This window comes from Trachinotus anak, unplaced genomic scaffold (assembly GCF_046630095.1).
Source record: "Trachinotus anak isolate AG129_WGS33_773 ecotype Australia unplaced genomic scaffold, CSIRO_AGI_Tana_v1 ptg000018l, whole genome shotgun sequence".
Taxonomy (NCBI): Eukaryota; Metazoa; Chordata; class Actinopteri; order Carangiformes; family Carangidae; genus Trachinotus; species Trachinotus anak.
This window is the reverse complement of record NW_027273869.1, coordinates 5,531,927-5,548,129: the sequence shown is the minus strand read 5'-3', so window position 1 is coordinate 5,548,129 and position 16,203 is coordinate 5,531,927. Positions and strand designations below refer to the sequence as shown.

Below are 16,203 nucleotides of genomic sequence, written 5' to 3'. Positions count from 1 at the left end.
GGAACTATACCCCGCTTTGTCTTCATTTCCTAAAGAAAAAAAAAAAAAAAAAAAAAATTTGTATTTCACAGGTCTACAGAAATATGAGTCTTTTATTTTCCTCCACAGAAAACAGTGACAGCAGCAGAAAGACTGAAAAATTGTGAGGAGCATGGTTTGACAGAGGCTACAGCAAACCTAAAAGATGTACAAAATTAGTTTATGTAAAACTGCAACTAACAATTGTTTTCATAATAGGTTGATCTGCTAATTATTTTCCTGATTAATGGATGAATTATATGGTCAATGAGATGCTGGAAAATAGTGACAAATACTTATCACACTTAAGATGACATCTTCAGATGGTCTGTTCTGTCTCAGCAACACAAACGTTACATTTTACTGTCACATAAAACAAATAATAGAGTAAAACCTCATGAATAGGAAGCGGTAACTATGGAAGTGATTTAAACTGTTGATAATTAAAGTTGCAGATGAAATTTTTGTCTATCAGCTAATTGACTAATTGAGTAATGATGTCCACTCTGATACATTTGAACCCCGGAAATACATTTTTCTTTCTAACTACAAACAACATAATACAAACGATTGACTGATTTATTCTTTTATTTTGTCAAAAGCATTTTCACTTTGCTCACTTCCCTCCTAGGAGTCTCACTTAGTCATCCTGCCCACCCCCTGACGCCCCCTTAATTAGTAATACTTACTGTATATTGAATACAGGGTGCAGCCAGATTCCTTCAGTCTGCAGCAACAATCAAAGGCAGCCAGTTTATTCCTGAACAGTGAAAAACAACAGCTGTGTGGGCAGATGAATGGTTTCTATTAGACGTAGGTTTTTGTTTTTCTCACATTAGTTAATCATCAGATCACTGAGGCTGAAGTAAAGACATGCCAGTGCTACCTGTGGCTGCTCACAGTACGTGGCCCTGCAGACACCATTCACCGCTTAACTTGGTCTGATTTTATTCTGAAAAGGCTTCACTCGTGTCACTTGCGGGGCACTGTCAGTCACTTTAGCCAATTAAAGTCTTTCTTCCGTCCTTCCTGACTGTGTCCATGGACCTGAGTGGAGCGGCGTTATCGCAGCAGAGGCTTATCTGCACAGACTGACGGAGCTATGTTAAGACTTGCCGCTGCTGACAGTTATATAACCAAGCCAGAAATAATCAGGATGGGGAACTCTGACCCTGAATGTGCCTTCATTAACAGTTATCTCAGTTCAAAGAGTCTGGGTGGTTTATTTTGTACTTAGCCTGGCATTGATAAGCTTAAGCTTCAGAATTCTGCTTTAAAAGTTAGTTAAATTTCATAATAACAGTTGGAAAGGTGACTGCTTTTCTCATAAATTTGACACTTTAATCAAATTATTTTGTCCTTGTTTTAGAGACAGAAAGATTAAGTTGTGCTAATGCAGTAACGACAAACAGGAAGTATTTTTTAGTCTAAAATAATAGTTTCCATTCACTTTTCACCCATGACTCAGACCCACATCAAGAATTCATTATCAGCTGTTTCTGTCCTTTCATTGTTACTGTGTACCAGAGTTTGTTCAGTGGTGCATTCAGGTGTAATAAAATAACACATGTCTGGTTTCATTCCAGAAAATAAAGCAAACAGGACATTAAATCCTCGTCATCACCATAATGTTTTATCAGAGGTAAAGTCTAATCTGCAGGTCCAGACCAGTTTGGATGGCTCCAGAGGCGGAAACACACCAGCTGCACATCAGAGGTTAAACATTGATAATGTCCAGTCAGATGTTATATCAGCCACCAAAACAGGCCTATAACATTCCTTAGTTAGACAGTAGGTTGGCATGCAGGACAAGTTCATTTATATTAGAGGTGATGAAAACAGGAAGATTCAGAGTCACATGGAGGCTGGTGCAATATTATATATGATTCACTCATACATTAAGAGCTAAGACAGTCCTGCATTCCTTACATATATCCCAAAGATAACAACATGAATCAGACCCAGAGAAGGAAATTAACCTAATAAGGGAATATATTGATGCACAGGCTCTGGTGATATTCTAGATTTTTCTTATGGTCAACAAATCCCATGAAAAGACCATAACCAACATATTATCTGTGTAGCTAAAACCTCTGTGCCATAGACCTCCATGTCGTCTGAAAAGCTTGGGCGCCGTTATTTTGAGTCAATCCCACATAACACCGTTTTGCTGCTGTGAATACTCAGTAAACGAGTGTTAATCCGCTGCTGAAAATAGTTCCCAACAAATACAAAATGCTATTAGCTTAGCGTAGTCTCTATAATCACGTTAATGTGTTGATGTTAGCATTTAGCTCAAAGCACAGTGTGTACAACCTCACAGAGCTGCTACCAGACATTGTTGGATGCTATATGGCTTCATTTTTTTAACTTGAACTGTCTGTTTATGCTCTCTAATCTGGACAGAAGGTTGACCATGTCCGTTGGTTTCTATCTTGAAAATAGAGGAAGCAGAACTTTATGAGGCAGGTTGATGGAAAGTGACTTCAAAATAAAGGCAAACTAAAGTGCGACACTTCATCACAAAATATTTATTGGAATATAGCATCAAGTATCAAACACTGATTTATCTGAGTATGAGTATGTGAAGGTGAATTTTCCTGTCAAAGGAAAGCTGCTCACCATATGTGTGTGGGATCATTGTGTCTTCTTGGCCTGCAGTTGTCCTCGAAGGACAGTTCAGACCACAATAAGACAGATGAAGACTTCCTCTATGTTTCAGTCTGACAACAAGGTCTCTATGTTTGAATACTGTAGCTAGACCAATAAAATTGTGGGCCACTTGTATGCAAAACTGCCTGCTCTACTTTAACTCTTCTATCGGAAATGAAACAAGATCAAACAGAAGACAGTCTGCAGAATATTGTAGTTGCATGTGTGAGCCACAAAAAAAGTCAGGACCCTCTGGAAATGATGTCACCAAACTAGGCCAACATACTGTAAGCACAATGCAGAGTGAAGTAGATTTTATTTGAAAAAGTCCAATTATAGAAAAAGGCCTGTTCGGAGGCTGGCCAGCCGCTGGGGGAGCAGACAACAGCGTTGTATAGCGGAGGCCTTTGAGGTCTGTGTGGTTCTGCGTTGACAAAACAGAACAGAGCGATGACTCAGAGGAAATACCTTTCATCCGACTGACATGCCGCTAAAGAGACACAGGAAGAGGCGAAACTTGAAAAGATAGCACCGCCGGGAGCGATGGTCACCAAGGGAGAACGTCCAGCCTTGACTCACCCGGCCCTGCTGCACAGCCCACATGCCATTCAAGTTAAGTGGGACAGACAGGATAACCCCTGCCCTGCAGCTCTCTGCAGTGAGGAGGACGGGCAGTGGAAGTTGTCACAGGAGGAAAGCAGTAATTGGATGTTTCCTCGTTGCAAAGAGCATTGACCTCAGTTTTCAGGTCATGAGGAGGATTTGGGATCTTGTGGTTTGGCAATGGATCTCTCTCCAGCTTCTTGGGTGGCTGCTCTGACAGAAAGGAAACACCTGTAGTCCACTGAATGGAGTACTGACCAATATTAATATCTGATTAGGTTCTTTTTCATGTCAAATCAATATGATCATTATCCCAGAGCACTCATTGTGATTGAATCTTATTATAATCAGTGTTCAATGCATGTACAATAAAGGCATGTAATAATATAAAGGCTGGTATATCCAAAAAATTCCAGCTGGACTTAAGACTCCTTCTTGCCAGTGTAATACCTCAAGATTTAGTCTGGCATTTTTGTTTGTTGGTGGTGTTAGTTGTAATAAAGGAACACGTGGTGTGGTGCAGTTATGTGTTAATGCTTTTGAAACAACACGGAGGCTTATGGCACAGAGGGATAAGATACATCAGACTTTATCTACACAGATAATACCTGCTAGTTTGAATCAATTCATTGTTGGTTTTGGTCTTTTCATGGGATTCGTTGACCATAGAAAAAATATAGCACATCACCAGACTTATCCTTTAAAGCAGCCTATGCATCAATATATTCCCTTATTAGGTTTATTTCCTTCCCTTGGCCTGATTCAAGTTGTTACCTTATTTGGTTTTTGGCCACTTATGGACAGCACAACAAGCTGTAAACACAACAATGATGTATTATCACCTTGTGAAGTAGCAAACAGTTGACACAGAGCAACATTAGTATAGTTGTCATAGTTACAACAATAAACACATGGACTGTACCAAGAGCGGTGTACCTAGCTTCGTCACCATAGTTACTATAATAACGGTCATGGCTTGGTTAGGTTTAGGCACTAAATCTACTTGGTTAGGTTTAGTGGTGATTGGGGCTAAAATAAGTACTTCCTCAACATTAGACAATCTTAGTTGTCATGGTTACAATGATAAGAACATGGTTAACTTTGTCAAACTGTCATGCATAATAGAAACAACATGAACTGCTACTTTCACATGGGAATCGAACACTGCCCTCCTGTGTCTTATCCATGTGTTTTGTTGACCCATCCATCCACCCAACCTCCTCCTAATATGGACTTTGTCGCTCTATAAACTACATCACTTCACTTTTCCCTTTGCTCCTGTCATAATTACTATGACCACTAGATGTCGCCTAGCAACAACAGCAAGCTGCAGTAAAACCATAATGAGCTGAAAGACACTAAAACGCTACATAGCCCTTAAAAGACTTGCAGTCAGGTAATAATTGTCTGTGAGTTGGACACTATTGGCAACTCCTTTCACTGGTTTGATCCACTGTTAATGTAAAAGTATTCATATAGTGCAGCTTCAATGTAATTTTACAGTGATTTTTAGTTTCATAAAGACAAATTATTTTTTTATTGGGCCTAATTTTGTTGTTACGTCTTCACACATATAACAACTATTAACGGTGTGAATATTTATCTTAACTGCTCACTTCATTCAAGACAATAATTTAAATTTAAAGTTGCATTGACCACACGAGTAGCAGTGGTGTTGGATTATGACCTTGTTTACCACAAACACCAGTGGACTAATAGAATGAAGTGTGAGCCTGTTTACTTCAGACGTTTCCTTTCTGAATGTCTAGCCAAGTAGCTTCAACCAAGAAACAAATGGTCAAGTCAAAACAGCCAAATTCATTGATTTGAAGTGATGTGACATTAGGTTATGTTGCTTGTATCTGAACATTGAAGGCTGAACTGTAGGAAATGAACTCAAAGCTCAGTATCTGAGAGCCGTCTGTACACTGTGTTATTGGTTGTTTGGGTGGCGTTCCCGTCCCCACCCTCCCGGTTGAAAAGGAAGTGATATCAAGGCCTGGTGGCGGTTTGACCAGCTGCTCAGTCTGTCCACTCCACTGAACAGTTCAGCAGACGCTCACCAGTTTCCAACTCCAGCACGTCTATCATCTGATGCAGTGTTAAGACATCATAGAAGGAAACACAAACATGGCCCTGACCCATGATCCTGCTCACATTGGGACTCCCCCTGCAATAAAATATGATGAACAGTCAGTAACTTCCTACTCAGGCGGGCCAAATGCAACCACAGCGCTCACTGCTCAGACGCAGGGTCCCCTGCTGTACTCTACTGTACATATTTGGTGTGTGTGCGGTCAGGAAACCCCACAAAATGACTATGTTGTATTACTGCATGAGACAAAGAGACACCAGGCCTAACCATAAACACGGGCATATGACGGCATGGAAATAGCTTTGAGGAATTCCTTAAGGTTGAGAGAATGCCTAAACCGGGTTCGATGCTGAGCACAGTAAAAAAAAATTGGCTGTTTGGTTTGGTCATATAATGCTTTTCTTTTGCAAAATTGCTCCTAAAGTAGGTCATAGCAGGAACAATCTGTGAATTTTTTATGAAAGTAAACTTTCTAAATTATGATATTCAAAAATAATAAAATGTTGTTCATTTGTGAAGATTGTCCTGCTGAACAAAACTTGTCATAAATGTATTTGATCCAAAAGACAATGTAAAAATCCCTTTGGCTTTTTGTGGAGGGAACCAGGGTCATGCTAACTTCAGGGTTGGCCTACAAAAATACATCGTCATTGCAGCGCTCTGTACCTCTCGTCAAACCTCATCAGCAAAAACGCTGAAGGAAGCTGACATTTACAGTTTTGGTCACACAGTTTGATTTATAGGAATGCAGTGCATAAGTGGTGATGGGCTCTTAAAAAGATGTGAATTGTAAACACAGCCTGTTTATCAGAGAATAACTTTAACTGTTTATAGAAAGGATCCTCAACTGATGAGTGTGTTTACCCATATAGTTTCCCTATAAACCAATGTGTTTTTCTTTTTAAGTGTCGTGGGGTACCCAATAGTTGCCTCTAGTAGAAGTAGAGTTCATCTGGAACAGAAAGAAAACTGCTAGAAACCAGTGTTTCCCAGAAATGTGATCAATGGAGGGAAGGTGTGTGTAGGAAAAGGAAAGAGAAAGTTAATTTAGGGAAGATGGTGGAGTGAGTCATCAGCAGGTCAGAGGTCAAGGGTGTTAAGAGTGGGTCCACAGGATGCTGACATCACACACTGGGAGGGTGGAGGGACCCAGGCCGGTTTAAATTTAGAAATGACATCACAATGTCAGGACAACCCTCTCAGTTTTTCCCTTTTGTCCAAGCATTTCATTCCAAAACAATTTCAGAGCTTTGCTGTCTACCCATGATGTTTGGGAACTTAGGCAATGCATTACTTTTTTAAGAATGAGTCATCTGACCTTTGCTGAAAGAAGAGCTATTATTTTAAGAATTAACCCTTCTGTGGGAAGTGAAAAATGCCACAGAGGTGACTGTTTACATTAAACATTTCAATGAAAACCACAAGAATTAGAGTTCTGTGGATTACGACATAATACAATTATTGCACTGTATTTTGGTCTCTTATTTCCAACTTTGTATGTAACATAGGGTCTATATAAAGAGAAAAGGGCCTCAACGTCTCTTCTATTCTGGATGTTGATGTTTTAAAGCTGCACTAATCAGTATTTTTTTCTATTAACAATGGGTAGTTATTACCCAACACTGCACTTTCCCTCAGTTCTACAAAGCATGACTCAGAATGTATGCTAATCTTACCCCATGTTTGCAGGGCATGTAAACTGACAGCTGTTTGCTAACATGTTAGCATAACAACTCTATAAGCTGGTGTTTCAGTGCTGTGTTTACAGCTAGAGGCCAGATCAGTAGGTGGTGTCCTTTTTGGCCTGTGGCCCCTTTAAATGAAGTAATGTCCACTTCACAGCATTGATGTGAGTTGTACGAGCTGTTCAACCTGTTCAACCAAAGAGTGATTTCTCCTTCCCAGATAGTTTAATTTTAAGGATTTTATTGTAAAGCCCTGAAAAGGTCAAAGTTCCTTTCTTCTTTGTAAAAGTTTTACATGAAAAAAGAGAAAAAAACAAAAATGTATTGTATATTTTTCTCTCTTATCCTTTTAATTATTTTGTGACCCCTTAGATTTGTCTAGGGGTCTCTTAGGGGGTCGTCTCAGCTCCTTGGTTGGGAGCCTTGGTAGATCACTAAAACTTTTTGATGATGTCATGTGTCTGCATTTGTTAGGTTGTCTACAAAAAAGAACACACTGTGTCTCAATGGAGAGACACGTACTCCACCAATATTTGTTTTGAGCTGTGATGAACTGTTGTTGGGAGAACTCCCATTAAAAGTCAGTCTTTGAGATGGCTCAGTCTTTGTGTGGGTGGTGATGAACCTTCCCTGGCTGAGACCAGAAGGTGTGGGTTTTGTTGACCATAGCTGACCATGATTTGCTGTACAAACCACAGCAGGAGGTAAGTCATCCCACATTTATTTTTATGGCTGGAATCCCCCATTAACCAGACATGAGACTCTACACAAACATTTATGCACAGTATGGAAACATAGTCACATTACGCAACTATTTTTCTAGCTGTTAAGAAATTCATAATGGTGTTTAGATAGCTTACAATAACAGTTTCTTTGTTTCGCGTTATCGATCCTCTGTTGTGTTTGTTCCTTTTTGTTTCTCCTGGACGTGAACCTGAATTTCATTTAGAAAGAAGTAACTGTTTAACTTATGCAAATGCCCCAGAAATTATGTAAGAGCTGTTTTCTTTGGGGAAAATCCCCTCTCTGTATGGTATAATACAGTGCTTATATCATATCCACATTTCCCTAAAGTATTGGTTCCCAGAAGGGGTCATAATACAATAAGGGGTTGCAAGTTTATTTCTGGGCTAAGAAACAAGAAAAAAACTAAATTGTGCTATACAAAATTACATTTATTTTTCATACTTTTTAAGTGCAGTTTACATAGTTTATATTTAATACTATTTCAGACTTTAATGTCAAATTTGAATGTTAAAATGAAGCATTAGGTAAGAGTTAAATTAATCTCTAATTCAACTGCTCACAAATTATAGATATTGAATCTGTAATGAGGGGTCACAATCTACACTGGAATGACTTCAGGGTCACAAGTAAAACGGTGAGTGTAATTTAGGCAAGTTCAGTAGCTGCTAGCTTGCTTGTACCCTCATTCAAACTGGTTTGTAATGTTAAGGAAATGAACTGTTTTTTAAGAGTTGAAATATGGTATTAAAAGCAAGTCCAGAGATTACCAGAATGGTCATGTTTTGGTTTTGTCTGATATTTCAGCAAAATATGGCTCATAATTAGACCTGGGGCCATAACATGGTGACCCATAACTCTTAAATAATGAGGCACAGAAGCAAAAATTCTCTAGATTTCAACATTCATTAAGTATCTGATTATTTTTCAAAAAGGGATTGTCAGTTGGATTTTTTCAAAACAAAAATTTCAACAAATTTCATGAATTGCTACAAATTTAATCCAATTCTCACCCTATTTATAATATTAAGTACTTGCATGGGCCTACAATGTTTTCTTATAGCTGCCAAATTGTTCTACATTTTGATCACTGGGGCAATTGTCTATTACAAACTTACATGGCATTTCACCAATAGACAGTAATAGTAACATAGTATGCTTTAATATTCCCAACTCAGTCAACACCATGTGTATTTTGATGTGGATTCAGATGGGGATTATAATTATTTCAGTCATTAACATACATTTAAAAAGTTGTGCAGCCTGATTACTTTGAAATGATAAGTTATAACTAAGTGTAATTTAGTCATTGCTGTAACATTGCTACAGTGTATTACAGAGTACCACCCATCCCTGCTGCTTGCACAGCCGGTATAAATACAGAGTAGGTTTGCCATATCCAGCTGTTCCAAAACATTGTCCTCCTTGATGTTCCTCCTCTCTCCTCCCTATGTACCAGGTCTTAATTGAAAACAGTGGCGGTGCTGACATTTGGGCTGAGCCCTGGTATGCACTCTGCAGAAGTCCGCCCTTCCTTCCTCTGCTGTCAGAAAAGATGCTGACTCCTCTTGCCTCATATATCCCTTTACTTACTGCACCTTATAAGCAACACAGTGCAGGAAGCATTTCTCTATATGTCATGTAGTGACTTTTGAGTGAGCGTATCAGTGCCTATTTGAGAAATGTCTTTTTGAGTGTACAAATTCAGCAGTCTCTGTGTTTGCACCTGTTGCACTTCCTGGTTTAATTTGCTGTGTCTCCTTCTGACCTCTAAACCACAGTTCAGTTTTTTTTTCTTTTGTTTTTTAAGTCTGACAGTATGGGACCCCCTCAGACTAAACATCTCTTTGTTCCCCGACTACCCCCTTTCTCTCTAATGCCAAAAAATATTCATAATGCAGCATGAAATATTTGATATTTATGGAATCTGTCACTCCTGTTATTGTTCTTTGCCTTACTTTTATTTGGAGGATAATCACGCTCAGAGTTTTGGAACAACAGTTCTTCCAACAGTGCTTCCAAAGCATTACAGTTTCAGTAATGCTTTGGAAGCATTAAGATGTTTGTTAGTATTTTTGGCTGATTGGCACTATTGTTTGAAAACCTCTGAAGTAAACTGAGTTTTCTGTCTGAACATTTGAACAGTATAACTTCTCACTCTGCCTCTTGCTGCTTTTGAACATGACTTGATAATGAGTTTAATTGGCACCTTGGCAAGCTGTAACATCATCGACAATGTAGCATGAAACTGTGGCAAACCACAGGGTGAAGCCCAGTGTAAAGGTAGTTAAATCTGCTCCGTCCAAATCCAGACTAACATCTGCTTTATATCCTGAATGTTCTAAGGATGCTGCTCATTTAGAGCCTCCAGTTTCCTTCATTTAATGTGTTTCTGTGGAAACAGGATATTGGGGCGGGACATGATGCAGGAAGTAGTTATTCAAGGAAAGAGACTGTGTAGAAGTTTTCTTGGAACCCACGTGATTACAGAAAGGCAACTGAATTGAGTGGCTTTCACAGAGGGCCAGAACTGACAGCAGTGTGTGACCCTGACCTCTGACCTCCCTGCATGTGCGTATGTGTGTTCAAAAGTGGGAATTTTCCTAGCTCTGTGCAGGATTATAATAAATCAATTGGACCTCAGAGGTTAACGTTCTGTTAACGTTTGCGTCAGTGTTGCTCACAGATGCAGGTTTGGATCCGTCATTGTTTTCTCCAGCATCACTAACCTGTAACGACTGACTGAATGATTCCATGGGACAGTGCACACAGCCACCTCATTCCTGCTGAGCCTATTCCGAGACCTAATACTGCAGGAGACTCTGGAAAATGTGAAAGAAACATCACTTTTCCTTTTAGACTTAGAGGAATGTGGCACAGCGTTGATGGTTTTTGCAGGACTGGCTCGCCTGAGGCCCGTCTATCCTTTTCCTTCTGAAGCTGGAATGTAGGTTAGTGAATTGATTAGTGCTAATAAGGCCTGTCCCTATTACAGCACGACCACAGCGAAGCTGGACTGAAATAGCTCCTCTTTAGTGCAGTCTGGACATGTACTTAACACCAACTTTCAGACAAATCTGTGTTTATTTAAAATGGATCGACTGGACTCAAGTGGTGGCTGTGTTCTGTTATTAAATCGTATTGGTTAACCATCTGTAATATTGTGTATTCTGTAATACCTGTGAGATCACTGAGATATTGCAAGCAGCTCTCCCACTTTTTGTCTGAATATTCTTGAAGACAAAATGAAGGGGGATTTGTAGTAGTGATTTAAGGTGTTACGGCGCAGCACATACTGTAGCTGCCATGGCTACACCATAGGCTGCAGCATGGCTGACATGTGCCTCCTCAAAAATGTAACTACACGCGTGAGCTGCAGCAGCTGCAGAGACACCATGAGAAGACCAGACAACTGGTCTGCTCGTGTTTTCTCCTACAAGTTTCTATGCTGGAGAGGAGTGTTAGTGAAGACAATGTTAAAGTTCCTCTCCAGTCATGTTTTAAACTCTGTAAAAATCCTCTGCTATGATTAGCATTTTATTCAACACAATTTTCCTGCACAAAAAGTGACCAAAAAAGGAAAACTGGAGCTGAAAGCACATTTACACTTACCTCTTCAGGATCCTTGTGCCCCGCCCACCACCACCTGCTTCTCCAGGTCTCCAGGTGAAAGAGCAGAGAGTATGAAGATGGTTAGAGGAGGAAACATCAGAGAGACTCAGCCACATGTTTGAGCCTCAGTCGGACCCAGTTAGTGTAGTTAGCATCTTTTTTGTTTATGTTGTTTGTTAGCTTGTAACTGGCAGCAGCTGACACAGTGTTATTGGTTGTGCTAATTCAAACTCTTGCTCTCTGTACTGGCAAGGTTTCAGGTTTATTTTTTTTTGACAGGATTGGTTTCTTAGGTTTGTAACGTATGAATCCCTGGCTGACTGAATCTGTTTTTATGTGGTATTTATTGTTCCAAGGTGGAAATAGTCATGGTGCTGACTGCTTATTTCACTCATGTCTTGTATTACATAAATAAGCATATTGACTCTTTAAGCAAGTTGGAGAAAGGCTCAACAATCTTCTCAGTCTGTAAAACGCACATTTAAAACAGCTATTTTTTTCTGTGAACCTTCACCTTCATCTCTGTCACACTGAATGTAATTGCATCAATTTCATGACAGTGACTCATTTAGAAACAGAAACATGGATGTAACCTCTGCTCTATACAGTAAGTGCATGTGTAGCTGATCGTTGCTTACAATCTAAGCACAGATACAATGGGCAACATAATAAATTGGCCTTATCACCACACATCAGTCTGTTATTGTGCTGAAATCTGACTCTGACATATTACTCAGAAGCTACTGTACAACATCTATATCTACAGCAGGACTGCCCCAGGGGTCAAGTATAAATCCAGCTAAATACTAACCTATAGCTGAGGGTGATAGAAACAAATTTTGTGTTTGATCATAAACTAGACGGGGACGAATAAAATTTTTTGGCATGAGATGAAAAGTAGAGGAGATTAAAGTCATTAGGGTGCATCATCTGGGACTTAATAGATGTAAATATACTGAACAAAATATAAAACTTAAATCCCTTTTTTTCATGAGTTGAAATTAAAATAACCTAAGACTTTTTCTATAAACACAGCACTCAACAACGTTATCAACTCTCTACAAAGGAGATGTATTGCACTGCATGTGTCAAATGGTGGTCATACCAGATACTGACTCGTTTTAGGATTCACAATCCTTTCCCCCCAAAAAATACACATCTGTAGCCCAAGTCACACAGTTCAGCATCTAATAAATGTCTTTTTTCAAAATAAAACTACGCGTTATAAAGTTGCCTTTTATTGTGACAAGCCCAGGCCACACCTGTGCAATAATCATGGTGTGTGATCAGCATCTTATGTCCCACCTATCGGATGGTTGGATTATTAGAAGTTCTCAGTAACATGGATTTAAACACATTTGTGAAGAAAATTTGAGAGAAAGACAAATTCTGTGTTTATAGCAACAGTGTTAGATCTTTAATTTCAACTCATGAAAAATGGGAGCAAAAACAGTGTATTTCATTGAATATGTGAAAACTCTGATCTGCCAACCACTGGGATTCATCTTCTGGGGACCATGAATGTGTGTATGAAATTTCACAGTATTCCCTCCAATAGTCATTTTGTTATAGATAATTCAGCCTGGACCAACAGACAGACAAACATTTCTGTTTCCCTATCAAATCTTAATCAAATCACTTGGAAGACGAGCGCAGAGGAACCATTTTTGGCCACAGCATCAAACACTGACCTGATATCCAAAGTTTTGGCTGCATATGCTCATGTTAGTTGATGTTGTTTTGATTTCATAAGTAGACGTTTTTCTAACAGTGTTAACAGTCTGCAGTCTGAAGACTTCAGAATGAGCTGAACAGTAAGCTTTTGTTATTTGCAGCTGGTTCTGTAACAGTGACTCAGATTATTGTAACTGTAAGCACATTCTTTACTTAATTTAAGTAACTTCCTCACTCCGGAAGAGAATGAAAAACTTGCTTTGTATGGAATCACAGTGTTGATTAGCAGCAGAAGAGAGCAAAAAGATTGTTAAATGCAGCAATATTATGATATAAAGAGCTGCTCCATCAGCATTCACAGCTTCTGTGTGGGTTGAATAAAGCTGAAGTCTGTAATCTGTAGAAGATGCTGTACAAGATGCCACCGTCCATCTCTGTCACTTCTCCATCAGCACCTAAGTGATGTCAGGGGGCGTCCGCCCTGGAAATTTCCATCCTCAGGAATAAGTTGTGTTTTCCAGACAGCTGTCTCCCTCATGGAAACACACCAGGACGGAGCCTGATGGAAGCCAGATGAGCTGAAATTCCACAACAATAATTACCATGCCCAATTATACAGCTTTTACTGTACACACTTTAACACAATGGGTATCTACTGTTAGGCATAGTTCTGGGCGGATGTGAGCCCAGGAGGTTACCATGACAACTCACAAATATCTGTTATGGGGGTGTATCCAGGGACAACTGCATGTGTCATGCTCACGTCACTCTCAGTTTGAGAACCTGTAAAATTTCTTTTGAGGGTTTACAGGGGAAGTTAGACTGGACAGGCCTCGGTCATTTGAAAGTCATTTCAGTTTGTTTTACATACAAATTGAAATCAGCTTCAACATTTGTAATTTTTCATTTGATAAAATACAACTAACAAGAAAATAACAAGGCTGTGATGTAAGACAGAAAGACTGTGTTTTTCAGTAATAGACGGTTTCTGATTAAAGAAGTTTTACATTTCACTGTATGCTAAAGCTGAGCTTCTAAAGCATCTAAAGCTCATTATTTAATACATTATATCCTATATTATTTATTACATTTATTAAATAGACTTATTGTATTAATAGGTTTTTAGTTGATGTTGGTTGTTGTACGTGATAGGGGTTGTGTTGCATATTGAGAGTCTCATTGTGTGAATGAAGGATATGGATGAGTATTGATGATTCTGTTGTCATTAAAGTATTGTCAATATATTTATGGGGACCCCAGGAAGGGGATCTAACCAAATAAATATCTCTCAAGATATACATCTCGGTAATGCTTTGAGGGATTCCAGTCTCCTCAATTCCAGTCTATAAGCCATGCTAAGCTAACTGGCTTCTGGCTTTAGCCTCAAAGTTAGAACACAGACATATGACTGGTATTGGTCTTCTCATTTATCTTGTCAGGAATACAAATACATTAACTTCTCAGAACGTTGAACTATTGTACATGTGTATGTGTATGATAAGCTTAATAAGACAATGTAAACTATTTGATTGAATGCACATACCCTTTGTTGCTCATGTTACTGTGGAAATACAAATTCAAATAGAAACCTGTGCTTCTCCAGTATTTACTGCACTGTGTTCAAACACTTCTAATGTGTTAAAAAAGCTCATCAGCTCTTCATCCTCAGCTGTTGTACCCACCATCACAGTATAAAATCTTTATTTCCACCTATCTAAAGTGAAAGATTACACTCCTGCCTTCATTTGAAACCACTCAAACTTTTACATGCGACACTTTCAAAGACCACTGAACCGTTCCTGTCAGGTGTATGAATTCAGTCAGTAACTCAGCGGGGACTTGCATGATGAACATTATTGGTCTCTTGAGGCTCACTTACTCTGCAGGCAGGGTTTGATGTGGGCAGGCTGTCTTTGGTCCCACTGTGGTCAGACTCTTGAAAAGGATTCTAGGTCGGGGTCCCCTGCTCTCCTTGTCTGCCCAAACCATCACGCCTCATGTTTCCTCCTTGATGTGGCAGATTTGATCGGCCATAATAAAAATGAAGAGATTATAAATGCAGGATGGATGCACCATGTGTTTTGTTGGATAATGTATGTGCCCCCAAAGAGAGGTTCAACTCCCTCTGCTCAGCAGCTGAAGCACTGCTCTGCTCTACAATCTTTTCAGTGGATGTAGTGTGTGAACCATATTTGCTTGGCTTTCTGTTTGATGCTGAAATTGGGAAATTAGTATCATTTATGTTGCTCTGTATAGAACAGAATTATGATAGTCTTTCAGGACTGATATGGCTGTAAATGTCAACCCTGTTATTTATTCTAGAAGTACACACATAGGTTTGATAGTTTTCCTCCTATTGGCATTTAAGTCACTGATTGGCTGTACTAATACAATTCAGTGCAAAAGAAGTTAGTTTAGTCAGTGTTGTTGCATTTGTTGAAGGTCATTGTTCACTTAAAGCTGCTCTAATCAATATTTTTATCTCAACAAAAGATGAAATGACTATGTATAATTTGAGAGCGCTCACTTCTACTGATGAACCCACAGAGAATTATCTCCCAGCTTTGTAGTTCCCCTCAGTTCTATGGAGCTTTTTAGCCTCTCTCAGGTTATTGTTTTGGTTTTACAGCCTGCAACTTTAACGTTTTGGTTCAGTCTCACTGCTTTCATCACCCTATTTCCCACCACATCAGGCACCTGTGGCAGGTAAACCCACTAAAAAAGGCGATTGACTCCTTTTACACTGCCGGTTGAGTTTGCCTTTCTGTTCAGAGAGGACACACATAGCTGTGGAGATGGATAAAATGGATAAAGTGGACCTGTCACATCTCATCCCTGGGTTTGTGCTCCTGTAATTGTCGGAAACTCTGTGTGAGATGCTTGGAATCGGCGATCATGTGTTTTTGAAACCTATTTCGGGGCTGTAGCTCACTCTCAGTAGATGGTGTACCCGCAGTGTTTCTATTGTAGGCAGGTGACAGGTGTGTTTACAGTTTTCTGCTCTGAAAGACATCACAGCTTGGAAAGGGGGCAAAAAATAGTGTGTTCACCCGGGTGTTTTGTTTATACCACTTTCTATCATAGACAGAGCTGATAAATATCCATGTCTACAGAGTCATT

General features: G+C 39.4%; 1 protein-coding gene across 4 annotated transcripts in view; it reads left to right on the top strand.

Annotated features, from left to right (window-relative positions):
- syn3 (synapsin III) overlaps positions 1-16,203 on the top strand; it is a 113,356-nt gene that overhangs the window by 69,684 nt on the left and 27,469 nt on the right. The window lies entirely within an intron of this gene.